Source organism: Dromiciops gliroides, chromosome 3 (assembly GCF_019393635.1).
Source record: "Dromiciops gliroides isolate mDroGli1 chromosome 3, mDroGli1.pri, whole genome shotgun sequence".
In the NCBI taxonomy this organism is placed as follows: Eukaryota; Metazoa; Chordata; class Mammalia; order Microbiotheria; family Microbiotheriidae; genus Dromiciops; species Dromiciops gliroides.
Genome location: NC_057863.1, coordinates 250,472,324 through 250,498,033, shown reverse-complemented (window position 1 = coordinate 250,498,033; position 25,710 = coordinate 250,472,324). Strand labels below are relative to the sequence as shown.

Sequence of the window (25,710 nt, the reverse complement as noted above, 5' to 3'; positions counted from 1 at the left end):
GGAAGAAGGGTTGAAATTTAAGACTTGTGCTGAAGTCAGAATCAAACCTAAATGATGCATATATTCTGCCTCTCCTCCCTCATCCAAGTAAGACGTTTCAAAAAGGTTAAGTATTTTTCTTTAAGATAGTGGTGGGGGAGGGGAATAGATAGGACTTGGATAATTCTGTGTTTCCATCCTTTGCTGCTTCTAGTTAAAAGTACTATCAAAAACCTTGTTATTCCTAAGGATTTGTTTTTTTTAAAATTTTGTTTTTTTTTTTTAGTGAGGCAATTGGGGTTAAGTGACTTGCCCAGGGTCACACAGCTAGTAAATGTTAAGTGTCTGAGGCCGGATTTGAACTCAGGTACTCCTGACTCCAGGGCCGGTGCTCTATCCACTGCACCATCTAGCTGCCCCTAGGATTTGTTTTTAATAGCACAGGGAAGATCATGCACTGATGTGTGGTGATGTGGCATCCAGCAATGTAAAATGATTCTTTTTACCTTTTCTGATACAATAAATGTTTTATATAATACAGGGCAGCCATGTTAGAGAAGGACTTAATGACTCCCTTACTGAGGAGTCATTAAGGCAGAACAGTACCCAGAGCTCCTGGGGTATGAATTTTGCTTGGTGAATCTTTCAAGGCCACAGATATAGCAGGAAATTCTTTAGTTACTACCAAGAACATCTAATAATTTTGATAACTTTATCACAAAAGTCTTTGTTGCTATAAAGGCAGCTGTCCAGATGTGCTGCTTTAAAATTGTTCTTAATATGGCCAGAGGGCATCTGAGGGTACCTGGAGAGGTGTTTCAGAATTTATTCTCCACAGACACATCAGCTCATCTAATTAATACACTTATTGTTTACTTGTTACTGATTTAACGTTCTAGGGAAATAATAGGATAGCTGAGGAAATTTACTTTTTTGAAGGTAAGGCTAAGTCTGACATTTAATAAATGTTAAGCTGGAAAAATAGTGGCAACAATATCATTTTATGTTAAATACTTGGGACTTTTATGTCACTGAATAGGCAATAAGAAATATAAATTTCATAATCTTGGTCTAATTATAAGAAATGTGAATATTGTTCTTGGCCAAACTGATCATTGTATTTCTTGAGTATTCTGTTTGTTTTTTGTTTTGTTTTGTGGGGCAGTTGGGGTTAAGTGACTTGCCCAGGGTCACACAGCTAGTAAGTGTCACGTCTTGATGCCAGATTTGAACTCGGGTCCTCCTGATTCCAGGGCTGGTGCTCTATCTACTGCGCCACCTAGTTGCCCCCTTTTTTTGTTGTTTGTTGTTTGTTTTGAGTATTCTTAATTGGTACATTACAGGTGCAACAAAAAGTTGGCTTCTTGTTTTTACCTTGTGGACTTTGGGCATTAATGGTTTGGATGTAGATCTGTGGTCTTTGATTTATACTCCACTTTGACATGAAGTTTTGGTGTTGCTTTTTTTTTTCTTACGTTGTAACCAAGCTTTACTGCCTTTGAGAATAATGATTGAGCCATCCATTAATTTTGTTGGAGTGGGGGTTGGCTTTATCAGTATAAGAAGTTCCCATGATGTGGCAACTCACCTGTAATTTATGATCATAGGGAGTTTTTTGGGGGCGCCAAGAGGTTACTGGGGGACAGCTAGGTGGTATAGTTGATAAAGTGTTGAGCTTGAAGTCAGAAAGACTCACCTTCCTGAATCCAAATATGGCCTCAGACATTTATTAGCTTGTGACCTTGGGCAAGTCACTTCTTCCTTTTTGCCTTAGTTTCCTCATCTGTAAAATGATCTGGAAAAGGAAAGGGCAAATCACTCTAGTATCTTTGCCAAGAAAATCCTAAATGGGGTCTACAAAGAGTCAGACACTACTGAAATGATTAAACAACAACAGGGTTTTAATTAATGGTATATTTTTCCAATAGGAAATACAGGTCTTTTGTACAATAACAGCCACTACAACTATATAAAACCATAATTCCTCTTTATATCTTTTAATTTCAAAGGTTGATAATGATCCAAGAACTCATTAACCAACCTGCCGTTCATAAGTCCTTTGAGACTTGGCTGGGTTGATACTTAGAGCAGACATACCCTTGGGAGGTTTAGTATTCAGTCTTTTCCGTTCAACTGTGATACCTTTATTGAAAATATAAAGGAACTTTTCTCTTTTCCATAAGATCAATTTAAAATTTATATCATTATTATTATTGGGAAGCTAATGAGAATGATAATGTGCCTCAAACTCCCCTTGTCCAATAATCAGAACTCAATATCTTTCTCCTGTGAGATTTAAAATTCGATATTAGATCATAAATCTCCCCTACTAAACCTTTCCCTTAATTTATCTCCCAGACTAGTAAATGGAAGAAGCTTTTGGTTTTCTAGATAGACCTTTTATTGTTATGGTAGTCACAAGGTGATGTTGATTAGAAGGATAGGAAAGTAGAAACACAATACAAATCGTCTTAAGTCTAAGCTTAGTCTATATTCCTTATAAAAACTCACCAAAACTGAAGGCCACCTTTGGAGAGAGAGAGAAAGACCATCTGTGCAGCGCAGTCAGGAGACCAGCAGAGCAGGAAAAAGCCCCACTTCCGTTCTCTCCTTGTCTTTTAAGCTCGCACCCCGGAAGTCGAGTGCATAGCAGGCAGTCTGACGTGCGCAGCAGGCGGACTGGCGTGCATAGCTCATGCCGGTGGTCTCCTCCCCGAAAGGGTGGTCCTTAAGAAAAAAACTGGCATTTTTCAGTTATCCTAACCGACTGTTAAAACACTTTCATATTTTTTTACCACACTCCCAAATGCTTCTCTCTTCTGAATTCCCTTATTATTCTTGAGTTTGCCACTGCCCTTCCACTTATCCAGGCTTTCATCCTTGGTGTCATCCTTGACTCTTTACCCTCACTCACCTCATATATCTAATCTGGTGTCCTATTTTGTCATTTTTACCTTCACAACATCTTTACATTTGCTTGTTTCTTCTCACATGGCCATAAGAGTATTTTAAGTTCTTATCACCTCTTGGCTGGATTATTCAGTAACCTAATTCTTATATTCTCTCTCTCTCTCTCTCTCTCTCTCTCTCTCTCTCTCTCTCTCTCTCTCTCTCTCTCTCCCCTCTCCCCCTCCCCCTCCCCCTCCCTCTCCCTCTCCTCAATCAACTTGCTATGGTGATTTTTCTAAATTTTAGGTCCGACCCTCTCACTCCCCTGCTCAAAGACTTCAATGACTTCCTATTACCCCTAGGATTTAAAAAAACAACAACACCAAACCTCCTGTTTAGCATTTAAAGCAGTTTCATAATCTGGCTCCTTTCTACCTTGCATGATTGTATAGAGGACCAAATGAATTAACTTATTTAAATACAGTCTTTTAAAAATTGATCCTATTTACAGTTAATTGATTTTTGTCCCCGTCATAATTTCCCAAGTTATGATTCTTTTGTCTCTGAATTTAGTTCAGAAATTCAGCTGTGTTGTAATGAGTTAAGTTTGGAAATTCAGTTCTCTTGTTAATAATTGTTCTATTCTTATGTCAAGGAAATCTGTTACCCTTGAAGGAGACAGGTAGACTTTCCTTCAAGGAAGTCTGTCTTGTTATCCAAAGAAATCTGGTCCACTTCTCTAACCTTGCAGGTAGTCTCAAACAAGGAACATTTCTTAGTTACAGAAGGAAAGGAATGAGTTGTTGCTAGCCCTTCCTTCCTTAGTTCCAACCAGTTATGTTGTCTACAATGCCATGATGCTGCCTGTTCTGTAACCAATTACATTGTTTTCCCCACCTACCCAACTCTGTTCTTTGTTCTCTTCTATTTCCCAAAAATATATGGAAGCTAGTAAGCCTTACCTTGTGGTCTTGGGTCACTGAGAGAGGCAATTGACCCAATTCGTTGGTTATTGCTAGCCCACCTAATAAATTGAACCTGCTCAGATCATGCTCAGTTTACCTCAATTTTCAGACCTAACAATATGTCAAGTGCTTTGAATACCTTGAAGCATGATATAAGTTGTTATTATTGCCTTTCTAGTATTTTCACCTTTCACTCCCCTGTATGTATTCTATAATCCAGAAACACAAACTAAATCTGTATTCCTATGGTGTTGAAAAGAAAAAGTTGATAAATAAAACCCCATTTTATAGCATAGTTATATAATGTGGCTCTGAATCACGGAATATTTGAAGTTCCATGAATAGAATACTCCATCTCCTATATTTGTATCTTTGCAATGGCTGTTGCCTATGCCTATCTGCCTCCTCACTGCAGCCTTTTAGTTTCCCTGATTTTCTTCAAGAGTAGCTAGGTGGTAGAGTCAATAAGAGTGCTGGGCCTGGTGTCAGGAAGAATCTTTCTGAGTTCAAATCTGGCCTCAGACACTTATTAGCTGTGTGACCCTGGGCAAGTCACTTTCCCCGTTTGCCTGAGTTTCCTTAACAGTCAAATGAACTGGAGAGGAAAATGGCAAATCACTCCTGGATCTTTGCCAAGAAAACCCTAAATGGGGTCACAGAGAGTCAGACACAATTGAAATGAATGAACAACAAGAACAGGTATTGCAGAAATACTGATCATATTTCATTAAGATGGTATCTAAAATGACCCAAGTTAATTTCTTTAGAAAGGCAACAGAGTATCGAAGAAAGACAACTGAATTTGGGGTGAAAAGCCCCTAGTTTGAATCCCCATAGATTTACCTGTAGGGCAGGTGGGTGGCAAAGTGGATAGCGTGCCTGGCCCTGAGTCAGAAAGATCCAAGTTCAAATCCAGCTTCAGACATTTACTAGCTGTTTGGCTCTGGGCAAATCACTTAACCCTATTTGCCTAAATTTCCTCATCTGTAAAATGAGCTGGAGAAGGAAATGGCAAACCAGTCCAGTATGACTGCCAAGAAAACCCCAAGTGGGGTCATGAAGAGTTGGACAGAACTGAGCAACAACCAAAGATTTACTAGTTGTATAATTTTGAGCAATACTTTAATGTTCTAGGACCAGTTCCCTTATCTGTAAAATGGGCAAGTGGGATGTGGGGTATGTGTGATAATAATATAAAGTGCCTGTCTGATAGGGCTGTTGTGAAGGAAACTTTGTAATCTCCAAAACACTTATGTAAATAGGAATTTTGCTGACAGCTTCTGTTCTTTTACTATTCTTTTTTGTTTTTGTTTTTGTTTTTTAGTGAGGCAATTGGGGTTAAGTGACTTGCCCAGGGTCACACAGCTAATAAGTGTTAAGTGTCTGAGGCCAGATTTGAACCCAGGTACTCCTGACTCCAGGGCCGGTGCTCTATCCACTGCGCCACCTAGCTGCCCCTCTTTTACTATTCTTAAGGTTCTATGTAAAAATAGGCCTAAGTTTTGTGGAAATCCACACTATTCTGTATTTGTTGTAGACAATTGGATAAGACTTGTCAGTGATGGAGCAGTTGAAGGTAAAAAACATGCTTTTTAAAGGCAACAGAGAAGCTTAGAATTTTCTGTCTTAGAAAAATATTTTTTAATCCCTCCTTTTTTTAAAACATTTTTTGAGCAGGGCAGTGAGGGTTAAGTGACTTTCTCAAGATCACACAGCTAGTAAGTGTCAAGTGTCTGAGGTCCTCCTGAATCCAGGGCCCGTGCTTTATCCACTGTGCCACCTAGCTGCCCCTCTGTTTTTGTTTCCTCAAGCATTTCTTCCCTTTTTTCTTCTCTTACTTTTACCTTTTTCTTATCCTGTATTTTTCAGAAATTTATCTTGAAGTAGTATACCCTAAAAATAGGAAACAGGGAAAAATCTTTTTGATAACAGTCTCATTTCTCAAATATGTAGAGAACCAAGCCAAATTGATAAAAATAGAAGCCATTACCAAATTAATACATGGTCAACGATTACTAACAGGAAGTTTTCAGAGGAAGAAATCAAAGCTATCAAGTCATATAAAATGCTCTAAATCACTAATAATTAGAGAAATGCAAATTTAAAACAACTGAAGTATCTCTGCATATTTATAAGATTGGATAAGATGACAGAAAAGGAAAATGACAAATGTTGGAGGGGATGTGGAAAAATATATACACTAACCAGTGCAACCATTCTGGAGAACAGTTTGGAACTATGGCCAAAGAGCTGTAAAACTGCGTATATACCCTTTGACCCAGCAATACCACCACTAGGTCCATACTTCAGGGAGATGAAAGAAGAAGGAAAAGCGCCCCATTTGTATAAAAGTAGTCACCTGAAGAGATGCTCACCAGTTGGGCAATGCCTCAATAAATTATGGTATATGAATGTGATGGAATATTATTGTGTTGTAAGAAATTGAAGAAGGGGATGATTTCAGAAACCCCCCTGGGAAGACTTATATGACTAATGCAACCTGAAACACAACCCTGAGAACAATGTTCACAGTAAAGGCAATATTGCACTAATAATCATCTGTTAAAGACTTAGCAACTCTGATCAACACAATGAGCCACCACAGTTCCAAAGGACTCATGATGGAAAATGCCATTCGCCTCCAGATAGAGAACTGTTGGACTCAGAGTGCAGATGGATGCAATTTTCCCATTTCTTAATTTTTTTGTTTTGCATGACTGTATATATATAATGGGTTTTGTATTTCTTGCCTTCTTAGTGAGCAGAGGATGGGGTAAAGGGATGGAGAGAGAGAGAATTTAGAACTGAAAATAGAAATAAAACTTAAAAAACAGAACAGCAAAAAAGTGGTGTAATTCCACTACCTAATAGCCACATAAACACTTTAATGTGTCTACTTCCTCTGTGTGTGTGTGTGTGTGTGTGTATTTGTGTGTCCCCTTTTCTCTCTCAAAGTGAATCTTATGGAAGGAAATCCCTTTTTCTTCCTTTACCTTCAGCCCATGATATAGCATGAGAAATTTAGACCTCTAGAGGTTTATCAGTTCTTCATCTGTAAAATGAGAGATTTCGACTAAATGTCCCCTCATCTCTTTCTAGCCTTTGACACACACAGTCACTAGGTTTTTGTGACTCACCTTTCTCTTAGTTCTTCCAGACTGACCTTTCCTCATTCTCCTTTGCTAAATAGTTTTCCAGCTTTCACTTTGGTTATCCTCCAGGTCAAACCCACTAACTGCGGGTGTTCCCAAATATTTTTTCCTGGGCTATCTTCTCTCTCTTCTCTATTATTTTGCTTAGTGATCTTGTCAGTTTATATGGGTTCAACTATCATCTCTATGCTGATGATTCCCAGACCTATAGATCCAGCCTTAATCTTTCTTTTTAGTTCTAGTCTAAGAGTTAGTTGGTGATACAGGGCTAGAGGTCAAAAGAATCACTAGTTGGCTATTGGGCATATTAAACTGAATGTCCCCAAGTCTCATTCAGCCTGCTTAAAACATAATTCAGTATCCTTCCCTCAAACCCTCCCCTCTTCTGAACTTCCTTATTACTCTTGAGGATACCAACCATTCTCCTAGTTAGTTATCCAGGCTCATAATTTCAGTGTCATCCTTGATTCTTTATTTGCAGCAATCCCACATATCTGGTCTGTTACCAAGTCTTATGATTTCTATCTCCTGTAAATGTGACCTCTCCATTCACATAATCTTAGGGTGTATGAAGGGAATCAATAGGAAATAAAACCGAAAAGATAGATTGAGCCATATTGCAGAGGGCCTTAAATGTCAGGTTAAGTACTTTGGACTTCATCTGATAGGCATCTGGGAGCTATTGAAAGTTTTTGAGCGTGGGTAGGATATGATTTTTGGAAAATCATCCTGATAATAGTGTGTAGGATGTCATGAAATGGAGAGAGACTTAGAGAGGGGAATCAGGCTATTTCACGAGCCTGTATGTGAAGTGATGAGGGTCTGAATTTCCATGGTGACAATGGCAAATGAAAAGGAATGGGTATGAGTGATTTTTTTGTTTTGTTTTGTTTTTTTAGTGAGGCAGTTAAGGTTAAGTGACTTGCCCAGGGTCACACAGCTAGTAAGTGTTAAGTGTCTGAGGCCGGATTTGAACTCAGGTACTCCTGACTCCAGGGCTGGTGCTCTATCCACTCCACCACCTAGCTGCCCTAGGGTATGAGTGATTTTGAAAGAAGAATTGATAGTTTAGCACCCTGTCCGATGTGGTACACTAGTCAAGAGACCCTGCATAAACCCCTGTTCTGCCATTTACTGTCTTTGTGACACAAAGCAGATCACTAAATGCTTCTGAACTTTACTTACCTGGTTAATAAAATGAGATTTAACTAGATTCACAATTTCTTAACTTGGGGTCCATAAACTCAAATTTTTATTTTATTTTTAACAATACAGACTTTTTTGGCATTTAAATTAATTTGGAGGGGCAGCTAGGTGGCACAGAGGATAAAGCACTGGCCCTGGAGTCAGGAGGACCTGAGTTCAAATCTGGCCTCAGACACCTGACACTTACTAGCTGGGTGACCCTGGGCAAGTCACTTAACCCCCATTGCCCTGCAAAACAAACAAATAAATAAATAAACAAACAAGCAAACAAACAAATAAATGCTCTTTAAAAATTTTTTTAATTAATTAATTAATTAGGGAATTTATTTAGTCTTTTATTTTTCCCCAATCACATGTAAAAACAATTCTCAGCATTTGCTTTTTTTTTCAGCATTTGCTTTTAAAACTGTGAGTTCCAAATTCTCCCTTCCTCCGTCCCCAGTCTCTATCTTATTGAAAAGGCAAGAAATTCGATACAGGTTACACATGTGCAATCATGCAAAATATTTCCATACTAGTCATTTTGTGAAAGAAAACATAGACCCCCCCCCCAAAAAAAAAACTCAAGAAAAAATAAAGTTAAAAAAATTGCTTCAGACACCATCAGTTCTTTCTCTGGGAATGGATAGCGTTTTTCATCATAGGTTCTTCAGAGTTGTCTTGGATCATTGTGTTGCTGAGAATAGCTTGGTTATTCCCAGCAGATCATCTTACAATATTACTGTTCCTGTGTACACAGTACATTTCACTTTGCATCAGTTCATGTAAGTTTTTCCAGGGTTTTTTTGAGTGTATCTTCCTCATCATTTCTTATAGCATAATATAAACTTGAATTTGAAAAAAATAGCCATATTTCATTATAATCGGTTTCTTTTGCTACCCAGTAAGTTTTATTTTATGTTTTAAAACCGTATTCTAAGAATAAGTCTGTATGTTTCACTAGACTGCCAGAGGGGTCCAAGTAAAGGGGGGAAGAAAGCTTAAGAACCCCTTGACCTGATGACCTCTAAGGAGTCTGAGCTCTAAATCTCTGATCCTGTGACTGTATGGGTTGCCACAAAAGACTTCATAGAGGGGAGAAAAAAACAACTGAGTAACAAACTCTGAAAATAGTTGTCACAAACTGAGAAACAGTCTTTATGTGGTTAGAATGAGAAGGGCTCTTGGCTCATGTGATGTCTTGGCAGCCACACCTGCACAAGACAATTTCTATGTGTTTGCCTTTGAATATGGAAGAGGGGAATGAAAAGTTAACCATTTTTAGCTGGGGAGAGAAGAGTTGAGGGTGTTGTACTGAAAGTCAAGTGGGAATTTCTGCCAGAGGCTTTTCTAATTAGGTTGAGTGTATCTTAATAGTTTCCTTGTGAAGGAAACAACTAGATGATTAGCTAACCAGTTGAACAAGGCATATTCTATTCTGGGAAGGTGTCAGAACATTCTTACTGGAGGATCGAGGCACTTCAGAAGAACCCTGTTAACTTGCCTTATTGGTCTCTTGCAGCATATCTTCCTTGTTCTCTTGGTCATTTTTAAATTAGGATTTAACACCAAAGCTTTTTGGAAAATTCCAAGGAACTTTGATTAGAGATTCAGGTTGTTTTTTGAACATCCTGAAAACATCCTGAAAAGAGTTCTAGTTCTGCCATTCATTTCATTGAAAGAATTTGGGATTGGGTGAAAGTAGATGAGAGGATTGTGCTTAGATCTAGCCATTAAATTTTGTCTCAGGTTTCATCCCTCAGTATTAGAAGAGTTCATGGGTTTTTGTTTTTCCCAAGAGGGTTATTGTTTTACGATTTGTGGGCTTTTAGTTATATCGCTATATATAGGTCACTGTTTTTATATCAGAATTATAAATAAGCTTTTGGCTTTTGTCTAAGAGAAACAAACAAAAAACTTCCTGGAGAAAAATAGGTATTTATTGCAAGTTCTTAAAAATAAAGTGATGGAAGTAAAATACAGTAAGTCCAAGGAAGGGTCAAGAACCAGGCTCAGCCTCTTTTGGCAATGCCAGGGCCAGAGGGGGCCAAGGGTCCAGAACCAGGTTCTTGATCCAAGGAGGGCCCAAGATGCAGGTTCTACATCTTTCAACAGTCCCAGAGCCCAAGAGGAGAAAGCTGTAATTTTTCACACTGGGAAAAACTTTAAAATCTGTTTATCCTATTGCAAATGCAAACCAGTGAATTCAAACAAATTGCCTTAAAAGGAAAGGGAGATTGGGTAGCTAGGTGGCAGAGTGTATAGAGCACTGGCCCTGGAATCAGGAGGACCTGAGTTCAAATCCAGCCTCAGACACTTAACACTTACTAGCTTTGTGACCCTGGGCAAGTCACTTAACCCCAATTGCCTCACCAAAAAAAAAAAAAAAAAAGGAAAGGGAGAGAAAAGCTTTTTTTATTGTGGGTGATTCTTGCAGGGTTCCTAGAAAATGGGCCTGTTCAACCCACAAATTCTGTGGCTAGGTGGCCAATTTTGTAAGCTTTTGGGTACTGAACATTTTTTTTTAAAAAAGATCAAAGCCTGTTTTCTAATTCTCTGTATCACTTCATTGACAGAAAGATATAAGCTCAGTGTTTTTCATGGTTCACCCCTCTGGAGCTAACTTCTTTGGAAACCTCACTTACCCAGATAACACTAAGAAATAAGGAGAAGAAAAAAGAGGCTTCCAAAAAGTCACAGTAAATATTTTTAAGTCCATACATTAAAACTCATGTTCTTTAGTCATAGGAAAACCTGTTCCATAGATTCTCAGGGCCTCTTTCTTCTCATTTTACATACAATACTTAATAACTATGACTGTCTGATATCCAAGCTTCCAGAGAGGCTATGGGGCTTCTAGCAGTAGGCATACAGATTATAATAAGAAATGTCCCCTGACATTGAAAGAAAAGGCAGAAAAGCTATTTAGAAAAAAGGAATTAAAAAAGCAGAGCACTCTGGGACCATTTACTGTTGGGGCCAACTGTGTTGTGAGGTATCCAGCCTTGGGTCTAATTTAGGCCTACTAAAACTTGTCATCTCCATTTCTTGGAATAGACCCAGGGAAGCCTTGTCTTTTATTTCAAGGTTCTAACATTCTACTGCTTTGAGAAGTTTTCTAATGGCTAAACTCCCACTTTAGGTTCTAAGCTTTCAGAACCTTCTTGGCCCCAGAGTTAGCTTAGCTCCTTGGATTCAGAAAACTTGAACATCTGAGTGATTCTCACTCCCCTTTCCCAAATCCTGTTACTCTCTCCTGGCATAAGTCCTTATACCTATTTCCTTCTAAACCTTCTCTTTCCTCTTTACAAACTGTAAGGGAGAGTTTTCTGTTATGTATTTACAAGTGAAAAGAGCATACACAGATTTTGAAAGCATGCACAAGAGTGTAAGTCAATTTAGAAATAGAAAAAATATATACCTCAGTCACAGATAAAGGGGTTCTTAAGGTTTCTAACCTAATCCTTAACTAAAGTTCTCCAGACCTAGGATCACCCATGATCATGTGACATCCATTTCCTTAATGGATATGAAAATAGAATATATAGTCCCAGAATACCCCTAATTTGGGTAATGCCTCTCCAAAACATCTCTGGATTAATCTCACTAGTTCAATCTTTCAGTCACTGGCTCACAACCTCAACTGGTCATGGAGATCTCCTGATTGACTGGTAGGTTTGTTGGTGTTCTGCCCACATTAAGACATAATCAGTTAGTTAAGTTTTTCCACTCCTGACTAAGAAACTAACAGGGAAATACGCAAGGGTAAATTGAACAGTATTCACATCACCTGAAATCCAGATGACTCCAGTAGACATGTAGGTCACTCCCTCTCCTGGTTAACAGGCCTCCCTTTCTTTATAAGGCCCTTGGAACATCCCTTTATTATGGTATGGTACAGTAATTATTGTTCTTCAAAACAACTTTGAGTCATCAAGAAAATATTTAATTAATTCTATTTTGGTTTAAGAAAGCAAGAAAGTGTGTAATACAGATTGGGAAGATTTTCAGCCAAAATGTATGTGTGGTGGGGTGATGGGTATGGGTGGGTGGTAGCAAAGTTATTCATTTATTTATTTATTTATCTTTTATTCATTCATTCATTCACTCATTTATTTATTTTGCAGGGCAATGGGGGTTAAGTGACTTGCCCAGGGTCACACAGCTAGTAAGTGTCAAGTGTCTGAGGCTGGATTTGAACTCAGGAACTCCTGAATTCAGGGCTGGTGCTTTATCCACTGTGCCACCTAGCTGCCCCAGCAAAGTTATTTAAAAGAACAGGCCTTCAGCTATCCAGAAAGCATAGTTGTTTAAAGACACTTGCCCATGGCTTATGGGCAGCTGAGGTCTTAAATGCATTCTAGAATGATGATGCTTAGGTAAGTCACTGCTGTGTTCACTGCAAAGCAGGTGTTTCCGTTGCCATTTTATATGGGAAGAAAGAAGAGAAGGGTTGTTACCATATTACTTATTCTGGCAATATTTCAGTGTATTATCAAAACCTAATTTACCCTGTTTGTAAAGGATAGGTTTAGAATTCCTGGGAAATAGGTCAAATGAGCCTAGGATCTGTTTTTGAAAAAAAAGCCCAACCAACCAAAGGTCTTTTTACAGCATTAGGTATACTCATTTTGTAATTCAAATACAACCAGCTGGTTGACAAGGTCACCTCCTACGTGCAGCAGCAAATTTGCTTTTAGTCTCTTTTGGGGAAGATTTCACTGAAAATCCACCCTGAACTTGCAGGTCTATAACAACCAACCCATTTCTCATCAACAGGAAACAGCAATACTCCCTGAGGGCTGTTGTCATTCAACCCTGGTGATGCCTCCAGTGTGACCTGAAGGATTGAGGCTGTAAGTACAATTGGGAGTCTTCTTGTGTTATCTGGTACACCATTATAGCTACTTTATTAAGAACTGATAAATTGAGTTTGTCACAGTATCTGCATCGTGATGTTCCCCAAGATTTAAATTACTTCCTCCTTACAAGATTTGTCCCTGTAGGCAGCAAGTTCTCTGTGCTATCGTTTTTCCCCCTCTCAGTGGCTGCGCAAGGAACAGCTTTCATTTAGTTTGACATCTCTTTTGGAGAGCTGCATCAAGTTTGTGGGAGTCTAATAAAAAGCTGGATTGGGAGTTAGGAATACCCTGATTCAAATCCAGCTTTAGACACTAAGCAAGTCATTCTAGGACCCTGAGCTAGGCCCTTAATCTCTTTGGGAGTCAGTTTTCTCATTTTGTAAAGTGAAGAGGATTAGAGTAGATGATTTCTAAGTTTCTTTCCAGTTGGACAGTAGACTGTGTCTACTTTGCTTCACATTTGAGCCTATGTTTTATCCTAACAGTTGTATGATGGTAAGGAGTTCTGATGAACACCTAAGATATAGGTGACTATCCTGATAGGCAAGTAGTGAAATTATATTATGAAAGTCAATTGTAGGGGGCAGCTAGGTGACACAGTGGATAAAGCACCAGCCCTGGATTCAGGAGGACCTGAGTTCAAATCCAGCCTCAGACACTTGACACTTACTAGCTGTGTGACCCTGGGCAAGTCACTTAACCCTCATCGCCCTGCGGGGAGGGGGCGGGGGTGAGTCTCTCAACTCAAAAGTCAGTTGTTTTTGAAGATTTTATTTGGGACTTATTCCTCATAAGTTATAAGATATAACATAATTTATTGATGATAATGATAATATATAATAATAAAATATACATCATAATATAACATATTTAATTATTTTGTTTTTATTGTTGTTGTTATCCTATATTGTTTATTTACTGGCATATTTGAGTACACGTATATGTGTGAGGATTCACCATAACAAAATTCAGCTTTGTATCTTTTCATTGGATTGGGTTATAAATAAAAGCACTTAATCTAAAGAACTGCAAGCTATTAACAACTGTATGAAAAGAAAGAATTGCACACTATTAATAACTATATGAAAGATACTCCAAATCGCTAAAAGTACAAGAAACACAAATCAGATTTCATCTCATCCCTAGCAAATTGGCAAGTTGATAAAGGAGGGGAATGTCAGTGTTGAAAGGATTGTGATAAGACCGGTACGCTCAGTAATGCATTTTTGGTGAAGCTGCAAATTGGTTCAAGCAGTCTGGAAAAGTATTTAGAATAATGCTTTAAAAGGGGGTGGGGACTGACTAAAATATCTATACTTTTTACTTAGAGATCCTACTGCGAGGCATATATCCTAAGGAGGCCAATGACATAGGTCAAAATATTTTTAGTAGCAATTTTTGTAGTGGCAAAGAACTAGAAATAAAGTCTCTATCAATTGGAGAATAACTAAACACATTGTGGTACATGAATTTAATGTAATGTTACTGTGCTCTAAGAAAAGATAAACATGAAAAATACTAAGAGACATGGGAAAACTTTTGTGAACTGATGGAAAGTATGTAGAATGAGGAAAACAACATTTACAATGCCTACAACAACCTAAATGTTAGATATGCACCAATTACATTTTGTTTGTTTTTGGGTTTTTTGTGAGGCAGTTGGGGTTGTGACTTGCCCAGGGTCACACAGCTAGTAAGTGTCAAGTGTCCGAGGCTGGACTAGAACTCAGGTCCTCCTGACTCCAGGGCCAGTGCTTTTATCCACTGCGCCACCTAACTGCCCCTAATTAATTACTTTTTTTTGTGGGACAATGAGGGGTAAGTGACTTGTACAGGGTCACAAAGCTAGTAAGTGTCAAATATCTGAGGCCAGATTTGAACTCAGGTACTCCTGAATCCAGGACCAGTGCTTTATCACTGCATCACCTAGCTACCCCACACCAATTACATTTTAATCAGATTCGGGCCTGTTGGGGAGTGTTGTGGCCTGTGGGCAATATGTCTGACACCTTTCCTTTAAAGCACTATATAGATGGTAGCTAAAATAAATAATAATCATAACAACAATGGTTATTATTATACATAACATTTATATATTACTTTATGGTTTGCAAAATGCTCTACATATGTTATCTCATGTGTTCTTCATGTTATTATTTTTGACAGTGGCTCACTTTTGCCTACTGAATAAAGTTCATCCTCCTTTGGCCAGCATTCAAGGATCCCTTCAGAGGTCTGAGTAGTCTGAGTCTGTTCTAGATCACTTGAGACAATTGTCTCCATTGTAGGAAAAAAAAAAGTACTGCATATCTTATTGTTCACAATAATTGGCAGCTTTGTTTGCTTTTTCAGGAGAGAGGCCAAGAGACTCAAGTGGTGTTTGTAGAAGGAATATTCTCCATGAATTGAAAAGCAGAGGGATGCAGTAGAAAAAAATGCTAGACTTGGAGTCAGGAAACCTGGGTTCAATAATGACCTGTGTGTCCTTTGCTTTTCTAAGTCTGTTTCCTTTATGTAAAGTGAGGACATTAGACCAGATGATCTCCAAGCTCCTTTTCCAGCACCATATGCATGTATTTCTGTAATAGATGGGGAAACAAGTGCATTCTTGATGCAGCTTTGAGTCCTATCCTATTAATTTGTAATCTCATATCCTTCAGATATGTTGAATTCATTTCTTTTTTTATTGTAATTAAAAAATTTTTTTCCAATTACATGTAAAGATATTTTTTGAGTTCCAAATTTTTCTCCTACCTTCCCTTCCCTCCCTCCTTCTGAGAACAGCAAGCAATTTTATATGGGTTATACATTACAATCATGTTAAACATATTTCCACATTAGTCATGTTGTAAGGGAAGAATCAGAACAAAAGAAAAAAAAAACGAAAGAAAGAATAATCAAGAATAATGACAAAAAGGCAACAACAAAAGTAAAAATAGTATGCTTCAATCTGCATTCAGATTCCATAGTTCATTTTCTGAATGTGGATAGCATTTTCCACCATAAGTCTTTTGGCATCCTCTTGGATCATTGTATAGCTGAGAAGAGTTAAGTCTATTACAGTTGATCATCACACACTGAATTAATTTCTTGTCCTTAAAAAAAATCATCTTCAAGGCAGCATGATTGCTTTTAATGTCTAACAATATAAATACACAAACTATAGCCATATTTCAATGAATTTATTGTGCCTACAGAAATGTTCATTGAACTGAATTAAATAAAAAGTTGTTGATGGAGGGAAAGATTCCTTTCTGTTTACATTTTATTTGTTAATACCAATGTTGTTGAGTTGTTTCAGTCAGTGTCTAACTTTTTGTGACCCCCATTTAGGGTGTTCATGGCAAAGATACTGGAATGTTTTGCCATTTCCTTCTCTGGCTCATTTTACAGATGAGGAAACTGAGGCAAGCAGGGTTATCTGAGTTGCCCAGGGTCACACAACTAGTAAGTATCTGAGGCTGAATTTGAACTTCCTGACTCCAGGCCTGGGTTTTCTATCCACTGTGCCAAGTAGTTGTCCATTAATGCCAGTAGTAGTTCTCATTTACTCTAGTGCTTTTAGCTTTACAGAGAACTTTCCTCACAACAACAAGCTCTTTGAGGTGGGTGATCCAAGTATGATCCACATTGTACAGAGGAGGAATTACCCTCAGAGAGATTAATTAATCAGAAAGATTCCCGTGGTGAATTAGTTAATATTATGTTTATTCATTCCTATTTAGAGTTGGGAGCGATCTTGGAGATAGTCTACTCCAGTCATGTCAAACCCAAAGGGAAACTGATCCCTTCAGGTTATATATTAACCAAGAAAACACCAAATTAACATTATTTATGTTTATTTTACTTTTATTTATTTTGTTAAAAAGCTCCCAGTTATATATTAATCTGGTTCCTCCTGAGTGTTGGGAGCCCATCTGGCCAAGGTAGCATGGAAAGAGTGCTGGACTTGGAGTCAGGAAGATATGAATTCAAATCCTGCCTCAGACCCTTGATAACTGTGTGTTCCTGAACACAAGAGGGAGGAGTTACTTAATGGCTTCTGAGGCCCCTTCCAGTTCTTTATGTGTGATCCTAGGTCAAAGGACCATGTCCTATTTATATTTGTACTGCTCTCAGTTTCTAGAACAGTGATCTGCATTGAATATTAGGTCCTAAAGTTTTGAATTGTTCGTTAGATCGAATTGTTTTGATGAAGTAGCTTAATCTGCAAATATTTATTATGCTGACAAAGAATATTATTCTTTAGCTTTCCCTTGTTCTTCATCTTAAGGGAAACAGTCACCATATGAGATTGTTAGAATGCTCAAATATCTCTGTATCTGCAATAATATTTAGTCACTTAAATTTTTTAATGCATTAATAATTAACTCAGGGTATGCATAATCATACACTGGAAATTATCCAGACCAAAGGTTTCTTGACCTACCCAGATGATTATAAAAGGATATGGAAGGAAAATTCCATTTCTTGTTCATACTGAGATATGCTTGCATATTCTGTGTATAAGAAATACCATAGCTAGTCCTTGACTTCTAAGTGGAGACCTTGATATTTGCTGGGAGCCATATTTCTTTCTTTCCTTTTTTTCTTTTTTGAAGCAATCCGGGTTAAGTGACTTGCCCAGAATCACACAGCTAGTAATGTCTGAGGCCAGATTTAAACTCAGGTCCTCCTTACTCCAGGGCTGTTCCTTTATCCACTGTGCTACTTAGCTGCCCCTGGGAGCAACATTTCATAAGTTTGAGTGTTCTCTCTACTAATGCTGATCAAAACCTCCCTAATCTACCTTCACATTCTGTGTAATTCTTGTCTATATCTTTCCATAAATCCTCTATAGAGAATATCCCCCCGCCAAGTGATCAACAGCTTCCTATCATTTTTTCATTGTCTGAAGGGATACCAGTATATTATTCAAGATATCTCTTGTCTCATTCTAACTCCATGAATGATCCACCTACATTTCTGATCATGCATGTGTTTCTTCAGTGCCTGTTATGCTACTCCTTGTGAGTAAGTCGTCATTGGTAACATGCTTTAGCTACTTAGACACATCAAATGTCTTGCAGTTGCTTTTTGGGGTGACTTGTGATTCAGATTCTTCAAAGTTGGGGCAGCTAGGTGACGCGGTGGATAGAGCACCAGCCCTGGAGTCAGGAGTACCTGAGTTCACATCCGGCCTCAGACACTTAACACTTACTAGCTGTGTGACCCTGGGCAAGTCACTTAACCCCAATTGCCTCACTAAAAAACCAAAACAAAACAAAAACAGATTCTTCAAAGTTTGTGCTTGTCTTTGATTGCCAGCCATATAGCATCATTGGGAGAACTTTGGCATTAAAGAGCTGGGTTTCTGTGACAGTAAACAGTTTAAGGTTATTGAAAATGTTTTTCAGTTTACCATTCTAATTCATGGCAAAATTCTAGGCCCAGATCTCTCTGCAATGCCAGCCCAAGATATACATATTTTAATTTTTTATCGTACTTTCTCACATTCTTCTTTTTTATTTTCTCCTCCTTTTCTCCTTCCCTTTCATCCTTCCCCATTTATTCCTCTCTCTTTATCCCTAAATTTTTATCTCTTCTCTCTCCCTCCTTTTTCTTTGTCTACCTCTTATTTGCCATTTGCTCTCTCCCCTTCTTTCCCCATTCCAAGTATGGAAGGTAGGGTAAGCAGAGGTCCAGATCCAGGAGAGGGCAAGATGTAGGTGGCTAGGTACAGTGTGGTTCAGCTTGGCTGAAATGTTAGAATATGTAAAAGGGGGCAGATTGTAAGGGGTTCTGTATTAATAAATACCCAGTAAATGGTTGGTATTGAAGGAAGTTATAGGCATTGTATGATACACAGGCATTGCTGGACCTCTTGTTTCTTTAACCACCCACCAGTGTTACTACTACAGTGGATACCATTGAGTATTTGGGAATGTTAAGTCTCTGTAAAACCAGTTTTTTAAAAGAGAAGGCAACAAAACTCTGGTCAAATGTATGTTAGTGCCAACCCATCAAAGTTGAAAGTCATACCCCTCCTTTCCTTCAAAAATTGATAAACTTTTTTTAGGAATATATTTTTCTTTTCTTTTTTCGGTGGGGCAATGAGGGTTAATTGACTTGCCCAGGGTCACACAGCTAGTGTCAGGTGTCTGAGGCTGGATTTGAACTCCTGAATCCAGGACTGGTGCTTTATCCACTGCACCAACTAGCTGCCCCTCAAGGAATATACTTTTAAGTTGATTTATTTGGGTGTTTGGGAAGGAAGAAGGGAAAGAAATAAGCATTTATGTAGCACTTAATATGAGCCAGGCACTTTTGCAAATATTCTCTCCTTTGATCCTTACTGTAACCCATCTGGGTAGGTGCTATTGTTATTCTCATTTTACAGATAAGGAAATTGAGGCAAACAGAGGTTAAGTGATTTGCTCAGGGTCACACAGCTAGTACTCACCTGAGGCTGGATTTGAACTCAGATCTGTTCAGCTGCCTCTACTTTAATACTTCTTTGGGAAGTGTTAAAACACTATAAAACCAAATGGGGAGGGGGGGCAGCTAGGTGGCGCAGTGGATAAAGCACTGGCCTTGGATTCAGGAGGACCTGAGTTCAAATCCAGCCACAGACACTTGACACTTAACTAGCTGTGTGACTCTGGGCAAGTCACTTAACCCTCATTGCCCTGAAAAAAAAAACAAAAAACAGAAAAAAACCAAATGGGATTACTGATAAGTTATTCTTTTTTACGGCATCTTATTCTAGATACATTTCATCTCCCAATATTTTATTATAATAGCTTATTTAAAAGATTATTTTTCCCCTAACTTCTTCAGATCTATTTATGAAATAGCCTATCAACAGCTAACAACTAAGGCAGTGGTGTGTTTACCTTCTGTTGAGTACAGAGAGCCATGAAAGGATATATAGAAGCAAGTGCAAGTGAGCTTGGGTGTCTATTTCTTAGACCTGTTCGCTTCTTAAACATCTAGTGGATTATAAAATGGCTGCCTGGGGAGGTGATAGGGCAGTGGATTGAGATAGAGGTCCCTGCGTTCTAGCCCAGCTCTTTCACTAATTTTATTTGTAATCTTCAGTGAGCCAGGCACAGCTTACACTGGCACTTAATAAATGTTGGGATTATTTGTATTGGAATCACCTCCCTGGGCCTCTTTTTACTTGTTAATGAAATGTGAGGGTTAGACTCTAAAATTCCCACGTCGTATAGATCGTAGGTTTGGGGTAATCTGTCACCTCTCCCCCTTCCCAATACCCCTTTAGTGTGGAGGGTGGATTTTTTTTTTCATTTGTAATTAACAACTGCCTTCTCCCACCTCACATCACCATATCAGCACTGAGTTTTCATCCTTTTTCCCACCCCATTTAAGATGTCATGGTGTAGAGTCTATCTTTCCTGTCTTGCCCATTTCCACGGGACACCTCAGGCCTTTTTCAGCACACTGAGCCAGACAATCTGATGAATGTAGAACTTTGGAATTGACTCCATAAAAGGCCAAACTATGGAAACACTAGTGCATAGACTTTCTAATGATTTTTTCCCCTGGCATACACAGGACAGGACAGCTAAAAACAACCCTGGAACCAGTGTCAGAACCTCCTGTGTTTGTGTCTCTCTGTAGCCTTTCATGGACAAAGAGGAAAACTCTCCTTTTTGAGAGGGAGGTTTCCCAGCAAAAGTTGAGTTAAGTAAAGACCTGAAAGGATTGTGTTTCTGGCCAAAAGTCACATAGCACATCTCAGTCTGAGTGTTTAATAAACCTGGGGCCATCAAAGGTCTGAAAGTATTGTACATCCCTCTCTTAATTGAAAAGCTGGGGAACTGTGGGGGTAGAATATTTCATATTCTTTCAAAAGTCGTCCTGTTGGTTTGTTTTGCTGAACTTTTTTTTTCTTAAAAAAAAAAAAAGCAAAACTTTGTTACATGGGAAGGTTTAACTAGGCAGGAAAGACCTGTATTCACAAATGAAGGTCATATAAAAATGAAAAGAAGTCAGTTGTTTAAAAAAAAAATGCATCTAGGGAAAATATACCTATCATAAAACTCAGGTTATCTCAGAGTAAAGGTCTGTGTACTTGTTTCTTCAACATTTAAACTTTCAGTGTATTTTATTTCAGTATAAGTTATTTTCTTTGTAATTATGTGCATCTTACTTTATGCATTTTTAAACAGTATTATGAGAAGGAGTGGGTTCCATGACACAAACCACGTTAAGATTGGGATTTTTTTTAGATGTTATATTCAGTACTTACCAGGTCCAAGCATACTGTCATTATGTCTTTGCAGAATTAAAAAAACTGCTTAGTGTGGGAAAATTGGAACACTAATTCATTGTTGGTGGAGCTGTGAACTGATCCAACCATTCTGGAGAGCAATTTGGAATTATGCCCAAAAGGCGATAAAGCTGTGTATACCCTTTGACCCAGCAATTCCACTTTTAGGTCTTTTTCCCAAAGAAATCATGGAAGGGGGAAAGGGACCCACATGTACAAAAATATTTATAGCTGCTCTTTACGTGGTAGCAAGGAATTGGAAGTTGAGGGGGTGCCCATCAATTGGGGAATGGCTGGACAAGTTGTGGTACATGAATACAATGGAATACTATTGTGCTGTAAGAAATGATGAGCAGGAGGAGTTCAGAGAAACCTGGAGGGTCTTACGTGAGCTGATGAGCAGAACCAGGAGAACATTGTACACAGTATCATCAACATTGAGTGTTGACCTACTGTGATGGACTATATTCTTCTCACCAATGCAATGGTACAGAAGAGTTCCAGGGAACTCATGATAGAAGAGGATCTCCAAATCCAAGAAAAAAAAACAACTGTGGAGTATAAATGCTGGTTGAACCATACTATTTCTTTTGTTTTGGGTGCTATTGTTGTTTTTTTCTATTTTGAGGTTTTGCATTACTGCCCTGATTTTTTCTCTTATAACAGGATTAATGCAGAAATAGGATTAATGTTATTATGGATATATATATATGTGTGTGTGTATAGATATATAGATATATGTATATGTAGAAAGATATATAGATATAACCTATATCAGATTACCTGCTGTCTAGGGGAGGGGGGAGGGAGGGGAGGGAGGGAGAAAAATCTGAAATTGTAAAGCTTGTATAAACAAAAGTTGAGAACTATCTTTACATGTAACAGAAAAAATAAAATACCTTATATGTAAAAAAACAAACAAACAAAAAAACCAAAAACTGCTTTGGAAGTTGCCAGATGTGATGTCTTTCATTGTTTCATATCTTATGACCACACGTGAAGGAATTTATCTTTTTGCTTTGAAAGCCTTTATTTTGAACTTTATTGTGATATCTGTCAGCTTCCCAGTAGAGATACTGTTTTTTTTTATTCCAGTTCAGTATTGGAAAAAGTACAAAAGATTGTTGGGTGCTAGTCCTAATTGTTTAATTAAACTACATTTTGAACTGGGGCAAATGACTTCACTTTTCTGGGCCCCATACTGGTAGAACATAGTCCTTGACAGCAAGGACTGTGTCATGTCTTATTTTTGGACTTGTGTCCTCATTGTCTAGCATAGTTCCTGGCACATGGCAGACTTAAGATTTCAAATAAATTTCTAAGTTTTCTATGATTTCTAAGATCCCTTCCAACTCTTGATCTCCTGTGAGTCTTTACTTTTATATATATTTTTAGAATGATTTTAACTTTTCAGGGCATTTTCATGCATGTTATCTTCTAGGTGTTCACAGCAACCCACTTGGGATAACTATAGCAAATGGTTTTCCTGTTTTATAACCAAAGGAAATGAAGTGCAAGGAGAGATGATTTGTAAGAGTTACATAATTAGTTAATAACAGAGCCTGATTAGAAGTCCAGGCCTTCTTTTTCTTTTTCTCTTTTCTTTTTGGGAGGTATGTAGTTAATAAGTGTCTGAGGCTGGATTTGAATTCAGGGCCAGTGCTGTATCCGTTGCACTACTTAGCTGTTTGGTACTCTTTAATTTCTGTTGGAACAATCCACTTTGTAAATTTTCAATTGGTCATCTGTGTCTTTAGAAGGCATGCTGCACAGGTAAGAAAATGCAGTGTTTTCAGCTCTGTGTTACTGATGATGCCAGTAATTAGATGTTCAGGTTATATTTCTTCCATAGTTATCACATTTGGTTTCTTAAATTTTAGGTTTTGTAATTTCCATGTCCATGTGTATTTGATAATTTAGCTATTTGATAATACAATAGGATTAAGAGTGTTTCCCCTAACACTATCAACTCATCTGTTTTATGTATACATTGTACTCTCTGACCTTTGTATAGGATTGTCATCAGGATTCTTTGCCAACTCTCGCCAGGAGTTGGCGCAGTAGATAAAACACTGGGCCTGCAGTAAGGATGAACCAAGCTCAAATGTGGCCTCAGACACTATCTGTGTGACCCTGGGCAAGTCATTTAACTGCTATCTTCCTCAGTTTCCTCACCTGTGAAATTGGAATTATGATAGCACTACTCATAGGGCTGTTAGGATCAAATGAGATTATTATAAAGCTCTTAGTATAGTGCCTGGAACTTAATTAATGCTTAATCTTTTCTCTCCCCTCTCCTTCCCCAACTAAGGCCTATACAGTGAATGAATGTGATGAAAAATGTCTTGTAGACTACAGCCAGGTCAATCTTAAGAAGATAAGACATTGATTCTTTTCACACCAGCATGTCCCACCAGGGCTAGCCTAACAGAACTGCTGTCAACAATTGCATTGTGTACCTAGCCACAAATTTTAATGGGTCTCTGATGTTTCTCTGGACCTTACACCTTACTTGCTGCCCCTCCCACCATCTCCCTATTGAAGAACAGTTGTGGCTTCAGTTGCAGTGTTATTTGGGTTAAAAAAACCTGAACAGCAGGGGCAGCTAGGTGGTGCAGTGGATAAAGCACTGGCCTTGGATTCAGGAGGACCTGAGTTCAAATTTGGCCTCAGACACTTGACATGTACCAGCTGTGTGACCTTGGGCAAGTCACTTAACCCTCACTGCCCCACAAAAATGGAAAGAAAAATAAAACCCTGAACGGGAACATTTTGATCAGAAGGGAAAGGAGTTGGAGAGCTCTGTATTGGTCCTTAAGTTACTGCACAGGTAAATAACTTCCCAAAATACTTTCCCAGTGATTCACGATAGGGAATATCCTCAAAATGAATTTTCTTCACAGGCTTTCTTAAAGCTCTATGTCACCAAGCTCTTTGCAAAATGAAACATTTAAATATCAATAGGAGGAGCTGGGAAAGTTTTCATTCATGTTCACTGCTGTTTGAGAAATTGTGACTTTTAAATGGTATATGGAGTTTTGCAAGGAACCATTGTCTGTGTGAGCTTTGGGTTTGAGGTCTGTGGCAGCTTCGTGGAGTGCCAAGAAACACTTCTGCCATTCTCTTTTACCAATTACTCACGCAGACTTCCTGACTGGTTCCCATTCTCTTTGGAAACAACAGCATAATCATCTTAGACAGCTTTGCTGGCTTGTTGCCAGCCACTGGAGAAGAAAGGTGGGGCTGATAGCCTAGGAATGCAAACAGTTACAATGTGGCGCCCAGGGTGAATTAAGGAGATCCTGTAGTTGAGGGTGATGGCTCTAAGGAGATGCTTCATTTTTTTCCTGCTGCCTTTCTTGTTGGAGGAACAGGTAATCTTTTTCCTTAATCATGAAATTAATTTTGTGTGTGACACCTATTTGAGGAGGATGGGAGTGATGGTGGTGGTTGACAGAGCCAAAGCTACTTGGAAATAGAGAAGTGAGTTAGACCTAGAATCTGTAACCTTAAACAGAGTTAGTGGTCTTTGCCCTGGAATCAGAACTTTCCAACCCATCTTAGTTGGCGCAGCAGATAAGAATGCTAAATTGAGACAGGAAAACCCGAGTTCTAATCTTGCCTAGCTGTGTTACCCTAGTATGGTCACTTACCCTTTCAGCCTTAGTTTCCTCATCTGTAAAATGGGGTTAACGACATAATCCACAGGGTTGTGGTATCAAATGGGATAATATATGAAAAGTGCTTTGCAAACCTTAAAACTATACAAATGCTGGCTATATTTAGTGTTATTCTGTCATTTGCTGACTCTCTGCCCTCCCTGACTAGACCTTTCCTGCCTACTTAAATTTATAGTGGTTGTCTTCTCCTTCCTGCCTTAGTTGCACTTTGCCTGCCTGACCTGGTAGACCTGCCTGCGTCAAACTTCTGGCCCTGACTTCCTCTGGTAAATGACCTTGACACATCTGCCAGAATCTTTTGCTTAGCTGAATCGCTAGTCTTTGATCCCTCTTGGCCAACACTTTCCTATTGCCATTCATACCCCCCTAGATTATATTGTTATTTGAAGGCTACAGGCATTGTCTACTTTGCTACTCTCTCACCCTGTTGGTCTTTCTCCCATCCCTACAGATCTGCCAACGTGTCAACCCTTCCCATATGGTGTGAACTTTCAAAGTTTGTGCCATTCCTTTGAGCTGGGCAACAAAAACTACCTTGTTTTCAGGAAGCCACTGTCCAAATACACTCATGTGGGAGGAAGGGCCCTGGCATTTTCAGGCCTTGTCTCATGGGGATTTCGTCATATATTAGTTGATTGGATTAACTGTTTATCATACTTGAAAACTCATCATAAGCAGAAAAGATTTCATTAAATGAATATTTATTAAGTGCCTCCTCTGTAC

The 25,710-nt window shown here is 38.6% G+C and overlaps 1 protein-coding gene across 1 annotated transcript in view; it reads left to right on the top strand.

The window, feature by feature from the left end:
• Nucleotides 1-25,710, top strand: part of INPP4A (inositol polyphosphate-4-phosphatase type I A) — a 199,034-nt gene that overhangs the window by 52,517 nt on the left and 120,807 nt on the right. Inside the window, 1 exon segment of the mRNA XM_043990586.1 lies at nucleotides 12,950-13,026. The gene's annotated coding sequence lies outside the window, so the exon portion shown is untranslated.